Source organism: Oncorhynchus gorbuscha, linkage group LG10 (genome assembly GCF_021184085.1).
Source record: "Oncorhynchus gorbuscha isolate QuinsamMale2020 ecotype Even-year linkage group LG10, OgorEven_v1.0, whole genome shotgun sequence".
Taxonomy (NCBI): Eukaryota; Metazoa; Chordata; class Actinopteri; order Salmoniformes; family Salmonidae; genus Oncorhynchus; species Oncorhynchus gorbuscha.
Genome location: NC_060182.1, coordinates 40,484,217 through 40,502,506, shown reverse-complemented (window position 1 = coordinate 40,502,506; position 18,290 = coordinate 40,484,217). Strand labels below are relative to the sequence as shown.

Sequence of the window (18,290 nt, the reverse complement as noted above, 5' to 3'; positions counted from 1 at the left end):
ATGACCGGAGCTCCTGATGAGAGATGACCGGAGCTCCTGATGAGAGATGACCGAGCTCCTGATGAGAGATGACCGGAGCTCCTGATGAGAGATGACCGGAGCTCCTGATGAGAGATGACCGGAGCTCCTGATGAGATGACCGGAGCTCCTGATGACCGGAGCTCCTGATGAGAGATGACCGAGCTCCTGATGAGCTCCTGATGAGAGATGACCGGAGCTCCTGATGAGAGATCCTGATGACCGGAGCTCCTGATGAGAGATGACCGGAGCTCCTGATGAGAGATGACCGGAGCTCCTGATGAGAGATGACCGAGCTCCTGATGAGAGATGACCGGAGCTCCTGATGAGAAATGACCGGAGCTCCTGATGAGAGATGACCGGAGCTCCTGATGAGAGATGACCAGAGCTCCTGATGAGAGATGACCGGAGCTCCTGATGAGAGATGACCGGAGCTCCTGATGAGAGATGACCGGAGTTCCTGATGAGAGATGACCTGATGAGAGATGACCGGAGCTCCTGATGAGAGATGACCGGAGCTCCTGATGAGAGATGACCGGAGCTCCTGATGAGAGATGACCGGAGCTCCTGATGAGAGATGACCGGAGCTCCTGATGAGAGATGACCGGAGCTCCTGATGAGAGATGACCGGAGCACCTGATGAGAGATGACCCTGATGAGAGATGACTCCTGATGAGAGATGACCGGAGCTCCTGATGAGAGATGACCGGAGCTCCTGATGAGAGATGACCAGAGCTCCTGATGAGAGATGACCAGAGCTCCTGATGAGAGATGACCAGAGTTCCTGATGAGAGATGACCGGAGTTCCTGATGAGAGATGACCGGAGCTCCTGATGAGAGATGACCGGAGCTCCTGATGAGAGATGACCGGAGCTCCTGATGAGAGATGACCAGAGCTCCTGATGAGAGATGACCAGAGCTCCTGATGAGAGATGACAGGAGCTCCTGATGAGAGATGACAGGAGAGTGTGATTCCATATGGCAGCTGGCTGTGGGCTCAGGGCCAGACCTGGTAGGTAGACGCCTTGGCCCTGATGCCTGCTTTGAGGCCCTGACCCTTGGCTGTGAGAAGATGAATACTCCCCTCCTGTCATCTACCTGTATGGCAGAAGGACCTGTTATTGTCTCAAAGGTTAGGCCATGGGTAATATATAAGCACACCATTCTCTCCACTTCATCCTCAGTCATTGGTACAGGCAGCAGCCTTTTGCACAAGGCCCCATGACCTTCTCTAGACGATTTAGTTCCGTTGAAACTGATGAGGTTCACATTCTATTTGAAGTCTATGGTGATCCAGTTGTTTTTAAAGGTGGACAATAGTGTAGAATGAGCCAAAAGACAGAAGCCTTGGTGGTACAGTGTGTTTGGTATTGGCTCCATGCCCTCCGTACAGGGGGTGATATACAATGAAAGCGCGTACGGTTTGTAAGTCTCTCTTGTTACTTTGAATGATTGTCTCCGAGCGCATATTCTCATTCCTACCCATGGCTGTCGCACGCACACGCACGCACGCACCCGCACACACACGCACACACTCATTCCTACTGACGCCCGTTGCCGTAGCAACTAAAGCCAGGCGCACTAAGGTACATGCACACACAATATAAGCTGTCATAAAGACATGGAATGGGCCTTGAGAGAGAGAGAGAGAGAGAGAGAGAGAGAGAGAGAGAGAGAGAGAGAGAGAGAGAGAGAGAGAGAGAGAGAGAGAGAGAGAGAGAGAGAGAGAGATATTTACATATATATATATAGAGAGAGGAATGCATATATATACAGTATACAGTGGGGCAAAAAAGTATTTAGTCAGCCACCAATTGTGCAAGTTCTCCCACTTATAAAGATGAGAGAGGCCTGTAATTTTCATCATAGGTACACTTCAACTATGACAGACAAAATTAGAAAAATGGACTCCACAATAATTTGCAAATAAATTCATTAAAAATCCTACAATGTGATTTTCTGGATTTTGTTTTCTCATTTTGTCTGTCATAGTTGAAGTGTACCAATGATGAAAATGACAGGCCTCTCTCATCTTTTTAAGTGGGAGAACTTGCACAATTGGTGGCTGACTAAATACTTTTTTGCCCCACTGTATATATAGAGAGAGACAGAGAGAGAGAGAGAGTGCACCATTAACAGTCATTCAGTACTCATGCATACACCAGATATCCCATAAGCCACAGAACAAACACTTCTAAGACTCCTTACATTCTGTGACAAAGGCTTGACATAGTGTTCCTTCCATAGTCTCAGCGTACCTGCCGGCATATGTCTCTATCTCTCTTCGGTCAGATTCTCAGATCAAGGTAAAGGCCTTGAACTCGCCGTATTTTACAGATACCCTTACAGCCGTTGCCATAAACGATGAAATGAGTTCTGAATAGAGAGATCTATTCAAACAGACAGAGCCGATCATAGCTACAAGTGAGCGAAACAAAAACACTGAGGAGGGTTTATTAATGTGCAGTGTCACTGTTCTCAGAGGCTCGGTTCTTATTGTCTCGGCCGACGAGGAAGTGCTGTCGTATGCAGACCGTTGGTTTACCAGCTGTGACCTTTTCTCTGACGGTTTTCTAACCAACTACTGTTGGTTAAAGCAAGGTCTGACTGTCTTACTCTTCCAGACACAGCCAAGACAGAGGTCTCATGGTCAATCAATCAGGGACAGGCAGCAGCTTTATTTTGGGGACAGTAAAGTCCATTTACCATAGACTAAGTAACGCACACACACACACACACACACACACTCACGGAGCTGTTAGGTCGTTTCTGTGCTATCTGTGTTTGCTCTCTGTTCTTATGGAACGTTCCTCTGCCAGTTCGCCAGCACGTGATTCTCCAGGGGAAACTGTCTGGAACATCACCCAGACTCCGTGAGTGTTACTTTGCACTCAACCCAATGGTGTTTCCCCAATGATTCACTTAGACAGGGAAAGTATCCCATGATTTAAACTGGAAGAAACACAGTGTAAACGCCGCACACACAGCCACGTAGTCAGGCTTGTGGCAAATAATCACAGGACCAAATTCCAGGCGTCATGAGCTTCAGCTCAACGTGGACGCAGACCAATATTCAGATGCTCTTAGAGAGGAACAACGGTGGTGTGTTGTGACGAGGTGAAGAGGGAAGCACGGCGTGCGCCAACTGCCCAGCCGGGTATGTGCTAATCGCATCATTGCACAAGCTACAGGCAGGGTAAGGCTAAGTCCTGGGGGAGGACGACAGACGGGCTGGGCTCAATTTGAAGGTGCATGGAATGTCCAGAATGCGTTTTCCCTCCTTCCTATATAACTCTGTCTCGGTCTCTCTTTCTTTCTCTCGTCGACCTTACTCTCTCTCTCTCTGTGTGTCTCTCTCTCTTTCTCTCTCTTTCTTTCTCTCTCTTTCTTTCTCTCTCTCTCTCTCTCTCTCTCTCTCTCTCTCTCTCTCTCTCTCTCTCTCTCTCTCTCTCTCTCTCTCTCTCTCTCTCTCTCTCTTTCTTTCTCTCTCTCTTTCTCTCTCTCTCTCTCTCTCTCTCTCTCTCTCTCTCTCTCTCTCTCTCTCTCTCTCTCTCTCTCTCTCTCTCTCGTGGAGATTCTTTCTCGACGAGGTGCGGAATGCCCTCCTGTGTCTCATCACTCATTTCCCTCGATCTTCTGTTCCGCATGCTTACAAACACAGCCGGCAGGAAGAGAGGGAGAGAAGGAGAGGTGAAAGGGAGAGAAGGAGAGAAGGAGAGAGCAAGAGGTAAGGTTTAGTAGAGCGAAAGAGAAGGAAGGGGGTGAACTGTGAAGAAAAGAGAAAAGACTGAGGAGGGGAAAGAAGTTATTAGTGCTAGGTTCACTGACTGTATGAGAGAGAGAGAGAGAGAGAGAGAGAGAGAGAGAGAGAGAGAGAGAGAGAGAGAGAGAGAGAGAGAGAATGCCTCCAAGAATGATCTTGATGCGCCACTTGATGTTCACATTCCTCTCAGGCAAATCATAAGACTTTCTGCCTGAATCTCAGACTGGGCTATTTATCCAACCCGCTGGGGGAGCCGGGAGAGTGTGCACGTGTGCGTGTGCACGTGAGCGAGGGAACAGAGTTGGAGAGGAAACACATGAGGGAGATTTGTTGGAGAGACAGAGCGGGGAGAGGGAGTTAGGGAGGAAAGGGGATGGGGTGCCGGCAGTTTAAAAATATATTTCACTACTGAACACAACCCAGTCTGAAGTAGCTCTGGCATACGTTCAATTTCTGCTATTTCGGCGTCTTTTTCCAAAATGTCCTGTGGAACGAGACCTTATAAGCTGATGATTGAATAACATTTTGCTGTAACTTGGTGGTAGTTGGACTACATTCAAATCTTGGTAGTGTTTTTAGTAGTTAATTACATACTTTAGCCATGTAGTGATGTAGCTAACCACTGGTACACACTACGTACACACTAACAGAACATTGTTATTGTGTTGAATAGGCTAAATGGTACATTATGATATCTGACTCCAGAGCGATCTGTTGCCATGTGTAGTCTTTGACAGTTCAGATTTACATATGATAACTTTTCACAAAGTAGTTTGGATGTAGGGAATTACTTTTCAACGTGTCTCTTAAGTTCAGTAAACTATATGTTTCTTCAAGGTAGCTTTGTGTGTAGCTTAACTTCTTCCAGTGTGAAGTAATTGGTAGCTTGTTAAACTGTATTTTCAGAGTAGCTTCCTCAATACACACTGGGCAAAAACTGGTTGAATCAACGTTGTGCCCAAAAATGTTTTACCCCAAAATTCTACGCGACGACGTTGAATCAACGTGGAAAACTGGTTGGATTTGCGAAAACTCATCAACTTAAGGAAATATTGTATTTTATTCCACAGAACTTTTCAGCTAAAGACAAAGACAAAGTGAAATGTCTGCTTGAATTCACATTGGGTTCACATTAGTTGAAGGAAATGTAGAGTGTAGAGACAGTATATAGTAGTGTAGAGACAGTCTATAGTAGTGTAGAGACAGTATATAGTAGTGTAGAGACAGTATATAGTAGTGTAGAGACATTGTATAGTAGTGTAGAGAAAGTATATAGTAGTGTAGAGACAGTCTATAGTAGTGTAGAGACAGTATATAGTAGTGTAGAGACAGTCTATAGTAGTGTAGAGACAGTCTATAGTAGTGTAGAGACAGTCTATAGTAGTGTAGAGACAGTCTATAGTAGTGTAGAGACAGTCTATAGTAGTGTAGAGACAGTCTATAGTAGTGTAGAGACATTGTATAGTAGTGTAGAGAAAGTATATAGTAGTGTAGAAAGACAATATATAGTAGTGTAGAGACAGTATATAGTAGTGTAGAAAGACAATATATAGTAGTGTAGAGACAGTATATAGTAGTGTAGAGACAGTATATAGTAGTGTAGAGACAGTATATAGTAGTGTAGAGACAGTATATAGTAGTGTAGAGAAAGTATATAGTAGTGTAGAAAGACAATATATAGTAGTGTAGAGACAGTATATAGTAGTGTAGAGACATTGTATAGTAGTGTAGAAAAAGTATATAGTAGTGTAGAAAGACAATATATAGTAGTGTAGAGACAGTTTATAGTTGTGTAGAGACATTATATAGTAGTGTAGAGACAGTATATAGTAGTGTAGAGACATTGTATAGTAGTGTAGAAAAAGTTTATAGTAGTGTAGAGACAGTATATAGTACTGTAGAGACAGTATATAGTAGTGTAGAGACAGTGTATAGTAGTGTAGAGACAGTATATAGTCGTGTAGAGAGACAGTATATAGTAGTGTAGAGACAGTATATAGTAGTGTAGAGACATTGTATAGTAGTGTAGAGAAAGTATATAGTAGTGTAGAAAGACAATATATAGTAGTGCCGAGACAGTATATAGTAGTGTAGAGACAGTTTATAGTTGTGTAGAGACATTATATAGTAGTGTAGAGACAGTATATAGTAGTGTAGGGACAGTTTATAGTAGTGTAGAGACAGTATATAGTACTGTAGAGACAGTATATAGTAGTGTAGAGACAGTGTATAGTAGTGTAGAGGCAGTTTATAGTAGTGTAGAGACAGTATATAGTAGTGTAGAGACAGTTTATAGTTGTGTAGAGACAGTATATAGTAGTGTAGAGACAGTTTATAGTTGTGTAGAGACAGTATATAGTAGTGTAGAGGCAGTTTATAGTAGTGTAGAGACAGTATATAGTAGTGTAGAGACAGTATATAGTCGTGTAGAGAGACAGTATATAGTAGTGTAGAGACAGTATATAGTAGTGTAGAGACAGTTTATAGTTGTGTAGAGACAGTATATAGTAGTGTAGAGACGGTTTATAGTAGTGTAGAGACAGTATATAGTAGTGTAGAGACAGTATATAGTAGTGTAGAGACAGTATATAGTAGTGTAGAGACAGTATATAGTAGTGTAGAGACGGTTTATAGTAGTGTAGAGACAGTATATAGTAGTGTAGAGACAGTATATAGTAGTGTAGAGACAGTATATAGTAGTGTAGAGACAGTATATAGTAGTGTAGAGACAGTATATAGTAGTGTAGAGACAGTATATAGTCGTGTTGAGAGACAGTATATAGTAGTGTAGAGACAGTATAGTAGTAGTGTAGAGTGTATTGTATAGTAGTGTAGAGAAAGTATATAGTAGTGTAGAAAGACAATATATAGTAGTGCCGAGACAGTATATAGTAGTGTAGAGGCAGTTTATAGTAGTGTAGAGACAGTATATAGTAGTGTAGAGACAGTTTATAGTTGTGTAGAGACAGTATATAGTAGTAGTGTAGAGACAGTTTATAGTTGTGTAGAGACAGTATATAGTAGTGTAGAGACAGTTTATAGTTGTGTAGAGACAGTATATAGTAGTGTAGAGACAGTTTATAGTGTAGAGACATTGTATAGTAGTGTAGAGAAAGTATATAGTAGTGTAGAAAGACAATATATAGTAGTGTAGAGACAGTACAGTTTATAGTTGTGTAGAGACATTATATAGTAGTGTAGAGACAGTATATAGTAGTGTAGGGACAGTTTATAGTAGTGTAGAGACAGTATATAGTACTGTAGAGACAGTATATAGTAGTGTAGAGACGGTATATAGTAGTGTAGAGACAGTAGAGCTCCAGGGCTGTCTTGTCCTCAGAGGGAACACAGCAGGCTAGCTGGGTCATTGAGTTACAGTGTGTACCCAGAGCAGATGGAGGGGCTGTGGAGTGTGAGACAGAGGTGATTATTGTTGCTCTAGTTATTGTTTCCCTCATAATTACCGGACTGATTACCGCTGTACTATCTTGTAGCGAACATCCATGTAAGCTTGCTAGATCAGGCGGCTTGCACAACTCGTAATTGTTGGTAAGTTGGTAAGCAGTGTCTCTCTCTGTGTCTCTCTCTCTGTCTCTCTCTCCCTCTGTCTCCCTGTCTCTGTCTCTCTGTCTCTGTCTCTCTGTCTCTCTGTCTCTGTCTCTCTGTCTCTCTGTCTCTGTCTCTCAGTCTCTCTCGGTCTCTCTCTCTCGGTCTCTCGGTCTCTCTCTCTCTCTCTCTGTCTCTGTCTCTCTGTCTCTCTGTCTCTATCTCTCTGTCTCTCAGTCTCTCTCGGTCTCTCTCTCTCGGTCTCTCTCTCTCTCTCTCTCTCTCTCTCTCTCTCTCTCTCTCTGTCTCTCTCTCTCTGTCTCTCTCTCTCTCTCTCTCTCTCTCTCTCTCTCTCTCTCTCTCTCTCTCTCTCTCTCTCTCTCTCTCTCTCTCTCTCTCTCTCTCTCTCTCTCTCTCTCTCTGTCTCTGTCTCTCGGTCTCTCTGTCTCTCTCTCTCTTTCTCTCTCTCTCGCTCTGTCTCTCTCTGTCTCTCTCTGTTTCTCTCTCTCTCTCTCTCTCTCTCTCTCTCTCTCTCTCTCTCTCTCTCTCTCTCTCTCTCTCTCTCTCTCTCTCTCTCTCTCTCTCTCTCTCTCTCTCTCTCTCTGTCTCTGTCTCTCTGTCTCTCTCTCTGTCTCTCTCTCTGTCTCTCTCTCTGTCTCTCTCTCTCTCTCTCGGTCTCTCTCTCTCTCTCTCGGTCTCTCTGTCTCTGTCTCTGTCTCTCTCTCGGTCTCTCTGTCTCCATCTCTGTCTCTCTCTTGCTCTCTCTCTCAATTAAATTTGAATTGAAGGACTCTATTGGCATGTGAAACATATGTTTACATTGCGAAAGCAAATGTAATAGATAATAAACAAAAGTGAAATAAACAATTAAAAAATGAACAGTAAACATTACACTCACAAAAGTTCCAAATGAATAAAGACATTTAAAATGTCATATTGTGTATATACACAGTACAGTGTTGTAATGATGTGCAAATAGTTGAAGTTCAAAAGGGATAATAAATCAACATAAATATAGGTTGTATTTACAATGGTGTTTGTTATTCACTGGTTGCCCATTTCTTGTGGCATCAGGTCACAAATCTTGCTGCTGTGATGTCACACTGTGGTATTTCACCCAGTAGATATATGAGTTTAATCAGGAAGGCCAAAAAGATCATCAAGGACATCAACCACCTGAGCCGCGACCTGTTCACCCTGCTATCATCCAGAAGGCGAGGTCAGTACAGGTCCATCAAAGCTGGGACCGAGAGACTGAGAAGCAGCTTCTATCTCAAGGCCATCTGACTGTTAAATAGCCATCACTTGCACAGAGAGGCTGCTGCCTATAGACATAGACTAGAAATCAACTGGCCCCTTTAAGGAATGGAACACTCGTCACTTTAATAATGTTTACATATCTGGCATTACTCATTTCATATGTATATACTGTATTCTATACTATTCTATTGTATCTTAGTCACTTAATGGGTATTTTTTACATTCATTTACTTTGATTCCCGCACTGATGCGTCAATTGACTAAAAATAAATGAGTTCCATTCTTATTGAAGTCTTATCTTATCATATTCTCTTTGAAAATATTCGTTGATCTCATTTTGTTCTTTGTTCATTTGTCAACACTCATCATCAGTTTGCTGTCGCGGCTGAAGAAGAGGCAGAATGTGAAAGACACAGCAGATGAACTACAGAAGATTTGAACTGAAGCCTGGTCAACAGTGTGGATGACTGTTATGCTCACAAGTAAAGCACAAAACGCTCACATGATGTTCAATCTTTCCAAGCACCGTGGACACCGTCAATCGATATCCTCACTGTCATTGCTACAGAAAGCAACATAACATTTTGTTGGTCGAGGGGTATGATTCTCAGTTGGGGTGCGAGAGGTCCCGGGTTCAAATCCTGCATGAGCCCTTTTGCAGATCCTTTAACAAGCTCTGACAGGCAGATCGTGGGACACAGGTCGGAGAGCCAACTGCCACCTCTTGGGCGCAGGACGAGGTGGCTGAATGATTTACGAGATGGACTTCTAATCTATTGTCATATAAACCAGTTGGTTCAATGTCGCACAGCATTTAGAAAATCCGCAGAATGTTGGAGCAAATCTGACTTCCACGAACAAGGATATTGACTCAAATGTAATACACTTGAAATGACATCCAGCCCATAAAACTAATGAATCCCTCATGTTCTGCATTGGCCAGGAATCAAACCCTGGTCAACTGCTTGGAAGGCAGCTATGCTCACCACTATACCACCAATGCTATGTGCTGCTCACTCGCAACATAGGGACATCGATTCATATCTTGACCGTCATTTTTGTGGAAAGTTAAAATTCTTTGACCAAACGGATCGTTGGTATAGGTGTATGATTATGGCTTAGTTTTGCGAGAGGTCCCTGGTTTTAAAAATCTATCATTTTAATCAGTACCAGTTACCTTCAGATTAGTCACGTGACACTTGTGGGGAACGTAGGGCAAAACGGAGAACATTGTGACAAGTGAGGTCACATTAGTTTGTAGCCCAAAGATTTTGGATTCTACAAACAGAAGTCGGCACATAGACGGTTCCGACTTCAGACGAGTCCCCTGACACTGTGGGGGACGTAGAGAGAAACCCCACCGTGTTCGTGAGGGTCTCCCCTTTCCAGAGAGGGGTCATACGATGTTGTAGGTCAAACGGTTCGGAAGCTACAGGCGTTTTTGTAAGAAGACCGATTCTAGGTATGTCTCATGGTTTGACAAACACTGCTCTAGGTCCACCATCTTTCACTGCAGATGCGGGGGTGTAATACAAGCCAGTACAGAGGATTGAGATGGATACCATGCGTCTCCATCTCTCGAGTTGAAAACTGATCGATTTTAATCATGTTTACATATCTGGCATTACACATCTCGTATGTATATACTGTATTCTATACTATTCTACTCTATCCTAGTCACTTTAATAACGTTGACATATCTGGCATTACACATCTCGTATGTATATACTGTATTCTATACTATTCTACTCTATCCTAGTCACTTTAATAATGTTGACATATCTGGCATTACACATCTCGTATGTATATACTGTATTCTATACTATTCTACTCTATCCTAGTCACTTTAATAATGTTGACATATCTGGCATTACACATCTCATATGTATATACTGTATTCTATACTATTCTACTCTATCCTAGTCACTTTAATAATGTTGACATATCTGGCATTACACATCTCGTATGTATATACTGTATTCTATACTATTCTACTGTATCTTAGTCCGTTCCGCTCTGACATCGCTCGTCCATATGTATATAGTCTTAATTCATTACTACTTAGATTTGTGTGTATTGGGTATATGTTGTGTAATTTGTTAGATATTACTTGTTAGATACTACTGCACAGTCGGAGCTGAAAGCACAAGCATTTTGCTACACCCGCAATAACATCTGCTAATCACATGTATGTGACCAATAACATCTGCTAATCACGTGTATGTGACCAATAACATCTGCTAGGGCAATGCTGCAGGGGACTCATTGCCAACTCATAGCACACAGACCCAAACCCTCACAGATGCAAACGTGCAGTCACATGACTTATATACACTCACATACACTCACACGCACTGTGTGGAGAGAGAGAGAGAGAGAGAGAGAGAGAGAGAGAGAGAGAGAGAGAGAGAGAGAGAGAGAGAGAGAGAGAGAGAGAGAGAGAGAGAGAGAGAGAGTATACCCCTCTGTGGGGTAATAAATAGTCCTTTATCATGCCTCCCTCTCAGGCATAGACTCTTTCTCTTTCCCTCTCCTCCACTTTCCCTCTCTCTCCCCTCTCTCTCTCTCTCCCTCTCTCCCTCCCTCTCCCTCTCTCCCTCCCTCTCCTCCACTTCATATCTCTCTCCGCCTCTCTCTCCCTCTCCCTCTCGCCCTCCCTCTCCTCCACTTCATACCTCTCTCCCTCTCTCCCTCTCCCTCTCCCCTGTCCTCTCTCCCCTGTCCCCTCTCCCTCTCCCCCTCTCTCTCCCTTTCTCTCTCCCTTTCTCTCCCTCTCTCTCCCTCTCTCTCCCTCTCTCCCTCCCTCTCCCTCTCTCCCTCCCTCTCCACCACTTCATATCTCTCTCCATCTCTCTCTCCCTCTCCCTCTCGCCCTCCCTCTCCTCCACTTCATACCTCTCTCCCTCTCCCTCTCCCTCTCCCTCTCCCTCTCCCTCTCCCTCTCCCTCTCCCTCTCCCTCCCTCTCCCCTCCCCTCTCCCTCTCCCCCCTCTCCCCTTTCTCCCTCTCCCTCTCTCTCCCTTTCTCTCCCTCTTCTCTCTCTCTCTCCCTTTCTCTCCCCTCTCTCTCTCTCTCTCTCTCTCTCTCTCTCTCTCTCTCTCTCTCTCTCTCTCTCTCTCTCTCTCTCCTATCTCCTCTCCTCCACTTCATATCTCTCTCCCTCTCCCTCTCTCTCTGTCTCTCCCTCTCCTCTCTCCCACTTCATATCTCTCTCCCCCTGGCAGCAGTGTCTGTTCAGCTGAGATTACCTGTGGCCCTTTGCAAACACAATCCGGTGTGTAGGAGGATTGTGGAGGCTCCCAGATGTGGAGGCTTAGTACAGACTGGTACATTCTCTGTCCTAATCTCTCTCTCAGGGGTAACATACAAAGCAGTGAGCATATCTCCCTCCCTCTCTCTCTGTCTCTCCCTCTCTCTCTGTCTCTCCCTCTCCCTCTCTCTCTGTCTCTCCCTCTCCCTCTCTCTCTCTCTCTGTCTCTCCCTCTCTCTCTGTCGCTCTCCCTCTCCCTCTCCTCTCCTCCACTTCATATCTCTCTCCCTCTCTCTCTCCCTCTCCCTCTCCCTCTCTCTCGGTCTCTGTCTCTCCCTCTCCTCTCCTCCACTTCATATCTCTCTCCCTCTCCCTCTCTCTCTGTCTCTCCCTCTCTCTCTGTCTCTCTCTCTGTCTCTCCCTCTCCTCTCCTCCACTTCATATCTCTCTCCCTATCCCTCTCTCTCTCCCTCTCCTCTCCTCCACTTCATATCTCTCTCCCTCTCCCTCTCTCTCTGTCTCTCCCTCTCCTCAACTTCATATCTCTCTCCCTCTCCCTCTCTCTCTGTCTCTCCCTCTCCTCCACTTCATATCTCTCTCCCTCTCCCTCTCTCTCTGTCTCTCTCTCTGTCTCTCCCTCTCCTCTCCTACACTTCATATCTCTCTCCCTATCCCTCTCTCTCTCTCTCCTTCTCCTCTCCTCCACTTCATATCTCTCTCCCTCTCCCTCTCTCTGTCTCTCCCTCTCCTCTCCTCCACTTCATATCTCTCTCCCTCTCCCTCTCTCTCTGTCTCTCCCTCTCCTCCACTTCATATCTCTCTCCCTCTCCCTCTCTCTCTCCTTCTCCTCTCCTCCACTTCATATCTCTCTCCCTCTCCCTCTCTCTGTCTCTCCCTCTCCTCTCCTCCACTTCATATCTCTCTCCCTCTCCCTCTCTCTCTGTCTCTCCCTCTCCTCCACTTCATATCTCTCTCCCTCTCCCTCTCTCTCTCCTTCTCCTCTCCTCCACTTCATATCTCTCTCCCTCTCCCTCTCTCTGTCTCTCCCTCTCTCTCTGTCTCTCTCTCTGTCTCTCCCTCTCCTCTCCTCCACTTCATATCTCTCTCCCTCTCCCTCTCTCTCTGTCTCTCCCTCTCCTCCACTTCATATTTCTCTCCCTCTCCCTCTCTCTGTCTCTCCCTCTCCTCCACTTCATGTCTCCCTCCCTCTCCCTCTCTCTGTCTCTCCCTCTCCTCCACTTCATATCTCTCTCCCTCTCCCTCTCTCTCTGTCTCTCCCTCTCCTCCACTTCATATTTCTCTCCCTCTCCCTCTCTCTGTCTCTCCCTCTCCTCCACTTCATGTCTCCCTCCCTCTCCCTCTCTCTGTCTCTCCCTCTCCTCCACTTCATATCTCTCTCCCTCTCCCTCTCTCTCTGTCTCTCCCTCTCCTCCACTTCATATTTCTCTCCCTCTCCCTCTCTCTGTCTCTCCCTCTCCTCCACTTCATGTCTCCCTCCCTCTCCCTCTCTCTCTCCCCCTGGCAGCAGTGTCTGTTCAGCTGAGATTACCTGTGGGCCTTCTCAAACACAATCCGGTGTGTAGGAGGCTACGCCACAGCCACAATCATTGCCATGGTATGAGGAGGACGCGTTTTACGTGGGAGTTTTCATACTGTAAATAACCAATATGGATGTCAGGAAAAGGCTCACTCAGTGACAGAGCTAGCTAGATACAGTACATATTTGCTCAAGCCAGTACCGTATCTCACACACACACACGCACATGCACACGCACACAGTTATGCGAGGCAGTCCTCTTATTTCTGGGGCGAAAGTAAGAGTAGGGAGAAGGTTCCAGAGGTTGAATTAGGGAGGAGAAGGCCATTGTTGGGGTCAGGGGGAGGCTAGGAGTAGCAGGGAGCAGAGCTGCAGTTGCTCAATGACTCCATGACTTCTGACTTCTGTTTTCTCAGAGGCCAAGATGAGCTATCCAGGCATGGATCCACACACCAGTCAGTCAAACAACAAAACACTTTAGCAATGCTACAGGCCTGCCCGGTTGCTACCAACCAGTAAAAAAATCGCCAGGTTGGATGTTCTTATCAGGTTACGTATGACAGGCACATACACACACACACACACACACACACACACACACACACACACACACACACACACACACACACACACACACACACACACACACACACACACACACACACACACACACACAGCACATTCACATAACAGCGCCAAGCTCTGCTAAAGGAACCCATTGATTTTATCCATCCATTATTAAGCATTGATTAGGAAGCGGCGAGTTGGTCGTGTCTTGGCTGGGTGACTGCATAGAGACCATGGTGCTTGCCTACGGAGCTGTGAGGGGAACGGCACCTCAGTACCTCCAGGCTCTGATCAGGCCCTACATCCAAATAAGGGCACTGCGTTCATCCACCTCTGGCCTGCTCGCCTCCCTACCACTGAGGAAGTACAGTTCCCGCTCAGCCCAGTCAAAACTGTTCGCTGCTCTGGCTCCCCAATGGTGGAACAAACTCCCTCACGACGCCAGGACAGCGGAGTCAATCACCACCTTCCGGAGACACCTGAAACCCCACCTCTTTAAGGAATACCTAGGATAGGATAAAGTAATCCTTCTCACCCCCCCCCCTTAAAAGATTTAGATGCACTATTGTAAAGTGGCTGTTCCACTGGATGTCATAAGGTGAATGCACCAATTTGTAAGTCGCTCTGGATAAGAGCGTCTGCTAAATGACTTAAATGTAAATGTAAATGTAGGTTAAAGGAGGTCCAGATTGCTCCATCGATTTGAATGTTTGACTTCCGCATTGCAGCTACCTCCGTCGATGGGGGGAATGGAAGGGGGGAGGAGAGGAGGGAGTGGGGGGGGGGAGCTTAGGTTCTATTGACATACAGTACTGATGAACATCTCAGCCCGTCGCCTCAGCCTACACCTCTAGGACATGTGTGACACTAAGAGGTAATTCTATTTTTGTTCTGCTCTGCATCCCAAATAGCACTGTTTCCCCTATACAGTGAGGGGGGGGGGGGAGTATTTGATCCCCTGCTGATTTTGTACGTTTGCTCACTGACAAAGAAGTGATCAGTCTATAATTTTAATGATAGGTTTATTTGAACAGTGAGAGACAGAATAACAACAACAAAATCCAGAAAAATGCATGTCAAAAGTGTTATAAATTGATTTGCATTTTAATGAGGGAAATAAGTATTTGACCCCTCTGCAAAACATGACTTGGTAAACCCTTGCTGGCTATCACAGAGGTCAATACTTTTTTCCCTCACTGTATAGTATTCAGACCCCTTGACTTTTTACACATTTTGTAATGCTACAGCTCCGGGACAGGATTGTGTCGAGGCACAGATCTGGGGAAGGATACCAAGACATTCCTGCGGTATTGAAGGTTCCCAAGAACACAGCAGCCTCCATCATTCTTAAATAGAAGAAGTTTGGAACCACCAAGACTCTTCCTAGAGCTGGGCGAACGGCCAAACTGAGCAATCGGGGGAGAAGGGCCTTGGTCAGGGAGGTGAACAAGAACCCGATGGTCACTCTGACAGAGCTCCAGAGTTCCTCTGTGGAGATGGGATATCCTTCCAGAAGGACAACCATCTCTGCAGCACTCCACCAATCAGGCCTTTGTGGTAGAGTGGCCAGACAGAAGCCACTCCTTAGTAAATGACAGCCAGCTTGGAGTTTGTCGAAAGGCACCTAAAGACTCGCACACTATGAGAAACAGGATGCTCTGGTCTGATGAAACCAAGATCGAACTCTTTGGCCTGAATGCCAAGTGTCACGTCTGGAGGAAACCTGACACCATCCCTACGGTGAAGCATGGTGATGGCAGCATCTTGCTGTGGGGATGTTTTTCAGCGGCAGGGATGGGGAGAATAGTCAGGATCGAGGCCAAGATGAACGGAGCAAAGTACAGAGAGATCCTTGAAGAAAACCTGCTCCAGAGCGCTCATGACCTCAGACTGGGGCGAAAGTTCACCTTCCAACAGGACAACAACTGTTAGCACACAGACAAGACAACACAGGAGTTGCTTCCGGACAAGTCTCTGAATGTCCTTGAGTAGCCCAGCCAGAGCCTAGACTTGAACCCAATCGAACATCTCTGGAGAGACCCCGTCTGAAAATAGCTGTGCAGCGACGCTCCCCATCTATCTGGGAGAAACTCCCCAAATACAGGTGTGCCAAGCTTGTAGCGTCATACCCAAGAAGACTCAAGGCTGCTTTAATTGCTGCCAAAGGTGCTTCAACAAAGTACTGAGTAAAGGGTCTGAATACTTATATAAATGTGATATTTCCGTTTTTTTATTTTATATGTATATTTATTTTATTTGTCATTCATTATGTGTTATTTTTTTGTGGATTGATGACGAGAAAAACAGTGTAATCCATTTCAGAGTAAAGCTGTAACATAATCAAATGTGGGAAAAGTCAAGGGTTCTAAAAACCAATTCAACTGATTTTTTTTCTCATATTTTTAATTAGGGAGCAGAGGAGTATGAAAATCATATTTATTCACTCCTAAATGAAACATGTGCACGATGGATAGTTTGACAACAAAGTCGATGGGCTGGTCTGCCCATTGCTGCTCGGCTCTATGAGGCAGGAGTGTATCCGTTACACGCGGTTTAGATATTACACTGCAGGCATGTGAGGTATTTGAGTGTCCTTCTGAGAATGTCCAGGCAATAAGAAGAAAGGAAGCCCGCTGATTTACAAGCTCCCGATGACTCCCTGGGATTGAGCCTCGGTGGGTAGTAGTACCGCTGCATTCTCTGCATAACCCTTTGATAAAGAGCAGATCTGGATTCAAACAGTACTTGAAATCGTTTCAAAATACCGTACATGTATTCGAGTAGAATAGTCCCAAAACGCCAAACCCGATCCGTCTGACACTCCAGGCAGGCAATTTTCCCAAGTACGTCGTACATCTGAACAAGTCTGAGTGCAAAACGCAAAACCGATCAAAATTCTATGTTGACTATGTGCAACGCACAAGATCGTGGTCACTTTTCCACCCAACTTAATCAGTGTTCCATCGAGAAATACATTTCCCCCAATGTGATACCTGATCATATAAAGCCCTTTCCTTTCGCAATGCAACACTCAAATGACTTTTGGTATGATTCTCACCTCTATTGTTGGAGTGAATTGTACTGTTCCTTTTTCCTTAATTGATGATCACTTAACCGCTTGGTAAACCTACAGATTTGACTTGGTCAACGGGTTTTTGTCTACTACAGAATCCGAGAACGACGTAATGAAAATGCCTGTCTGTGAAGTAGAAACACAAAACAAGTCAGATGTACACACCCCGGTGTACTGTGATGATGGGGCCTGTGATTTACACTTCACAGGAGGCAACAACAAAAGAATCGGACATTTGACAAGATCAGAGATGTGCGGCAGCAGATTAAATCAAAGTGTGTCGCTCACGCACACGGATTAGGTTTACAGCGGGGCGCAGCGAAATCTTTACCGCTCCTACCGTGCAGTAATACAATATCCATACAATACCATTACGCAAATAATCCAAAAACAGTCCCAAAACAGGAAGGAAATGCCTCCCTTATGCTGTGAACATGTATCCAACATGAAGTTGATGGGGTCTTTTAAGTTAAACTGCTTTACTAAAGAATTGCATTGGCCAATACAGCTCTGTGATGCTGTAAAAAAGAAAAATACGCCATTTACGTGGCAGAGCCTTTAATCCATAGCGACAACAGTCCACACATTTTGGTATGTGACTGCAGTGGGAATCAAACCCACAACTCTGGTGTTGCTAGTGCCATGCTCTTACCTACTGAGCCACGTACGGGCCCACCACAATACATAGGTACAATGCAATACCATATATATATTTTTTTAAATACACAATCACAATACAGGTGAAATATGTATGATTGCCATCCCCATGAGCGCAGCCTCTTTCAGGCCACGGATGACTCATGCAAAGGTTTCATTCCTGATCTAGTTCGGGGTTGGATTCGCCATGCAAGACGTTTTTTCCCCCAGATGCATGAACAATGAGGATATTTCCAGTGATTTTCGATGAGAACCTATGGCCAAATGCACACGGCCGGCTTGATGCTAACTAGTGCCTGCTAAACACCACGCTTCTTTCATTTGATTACTTTGTGAAGGACGTCTTCTAGGGTCACACCTTTGATCACATGTGGAGATGTGATGTTCAGTCAATCTGAATGGGTCAATCTGAATGGGTCAATCTGAATGGGTCAATCTGAATGGGTAGTGTATTGCTGTCAGGCCCTGACCTTAGAGATCCTTAGTATTCTCTATGTTTGGTTAGGTCAGGGTGGGACTCGGGTGGGAAATTCTATGTTTTCTGTTCCTTTGTTTTTGGCCGAGTGTGGTTCCCAATCCGAGGCAGCTGTCTATCGTTGTCTCTGATTGGGGATCATACT

At 45.2% G+C, this 18,290-nt stretch overlaps 1 protein-coding gene and 1 non-coding gene across 5 annotated transcripts in view; both read right to left on the bottom strand.

Moving 5' to 3' along the window:
* LOC124046098 (rho guanine nucleotide exchange factor 25-like) overlaps window positions 1-18,290 on the bottom strand; it is a 132,756-nt gene that overhangs the window by 80,521 nt on the left and 33,945 nt on the right. The gene's annotated exons all lie outside the window — the stretch shown is intronic.
* trnag-ucc lies at window positions 9,519-9,590 on the bottom strand. Its single transcript has one exon. It is a non-coding gene; the product is annotated as a tRNA-Gly (tRNA).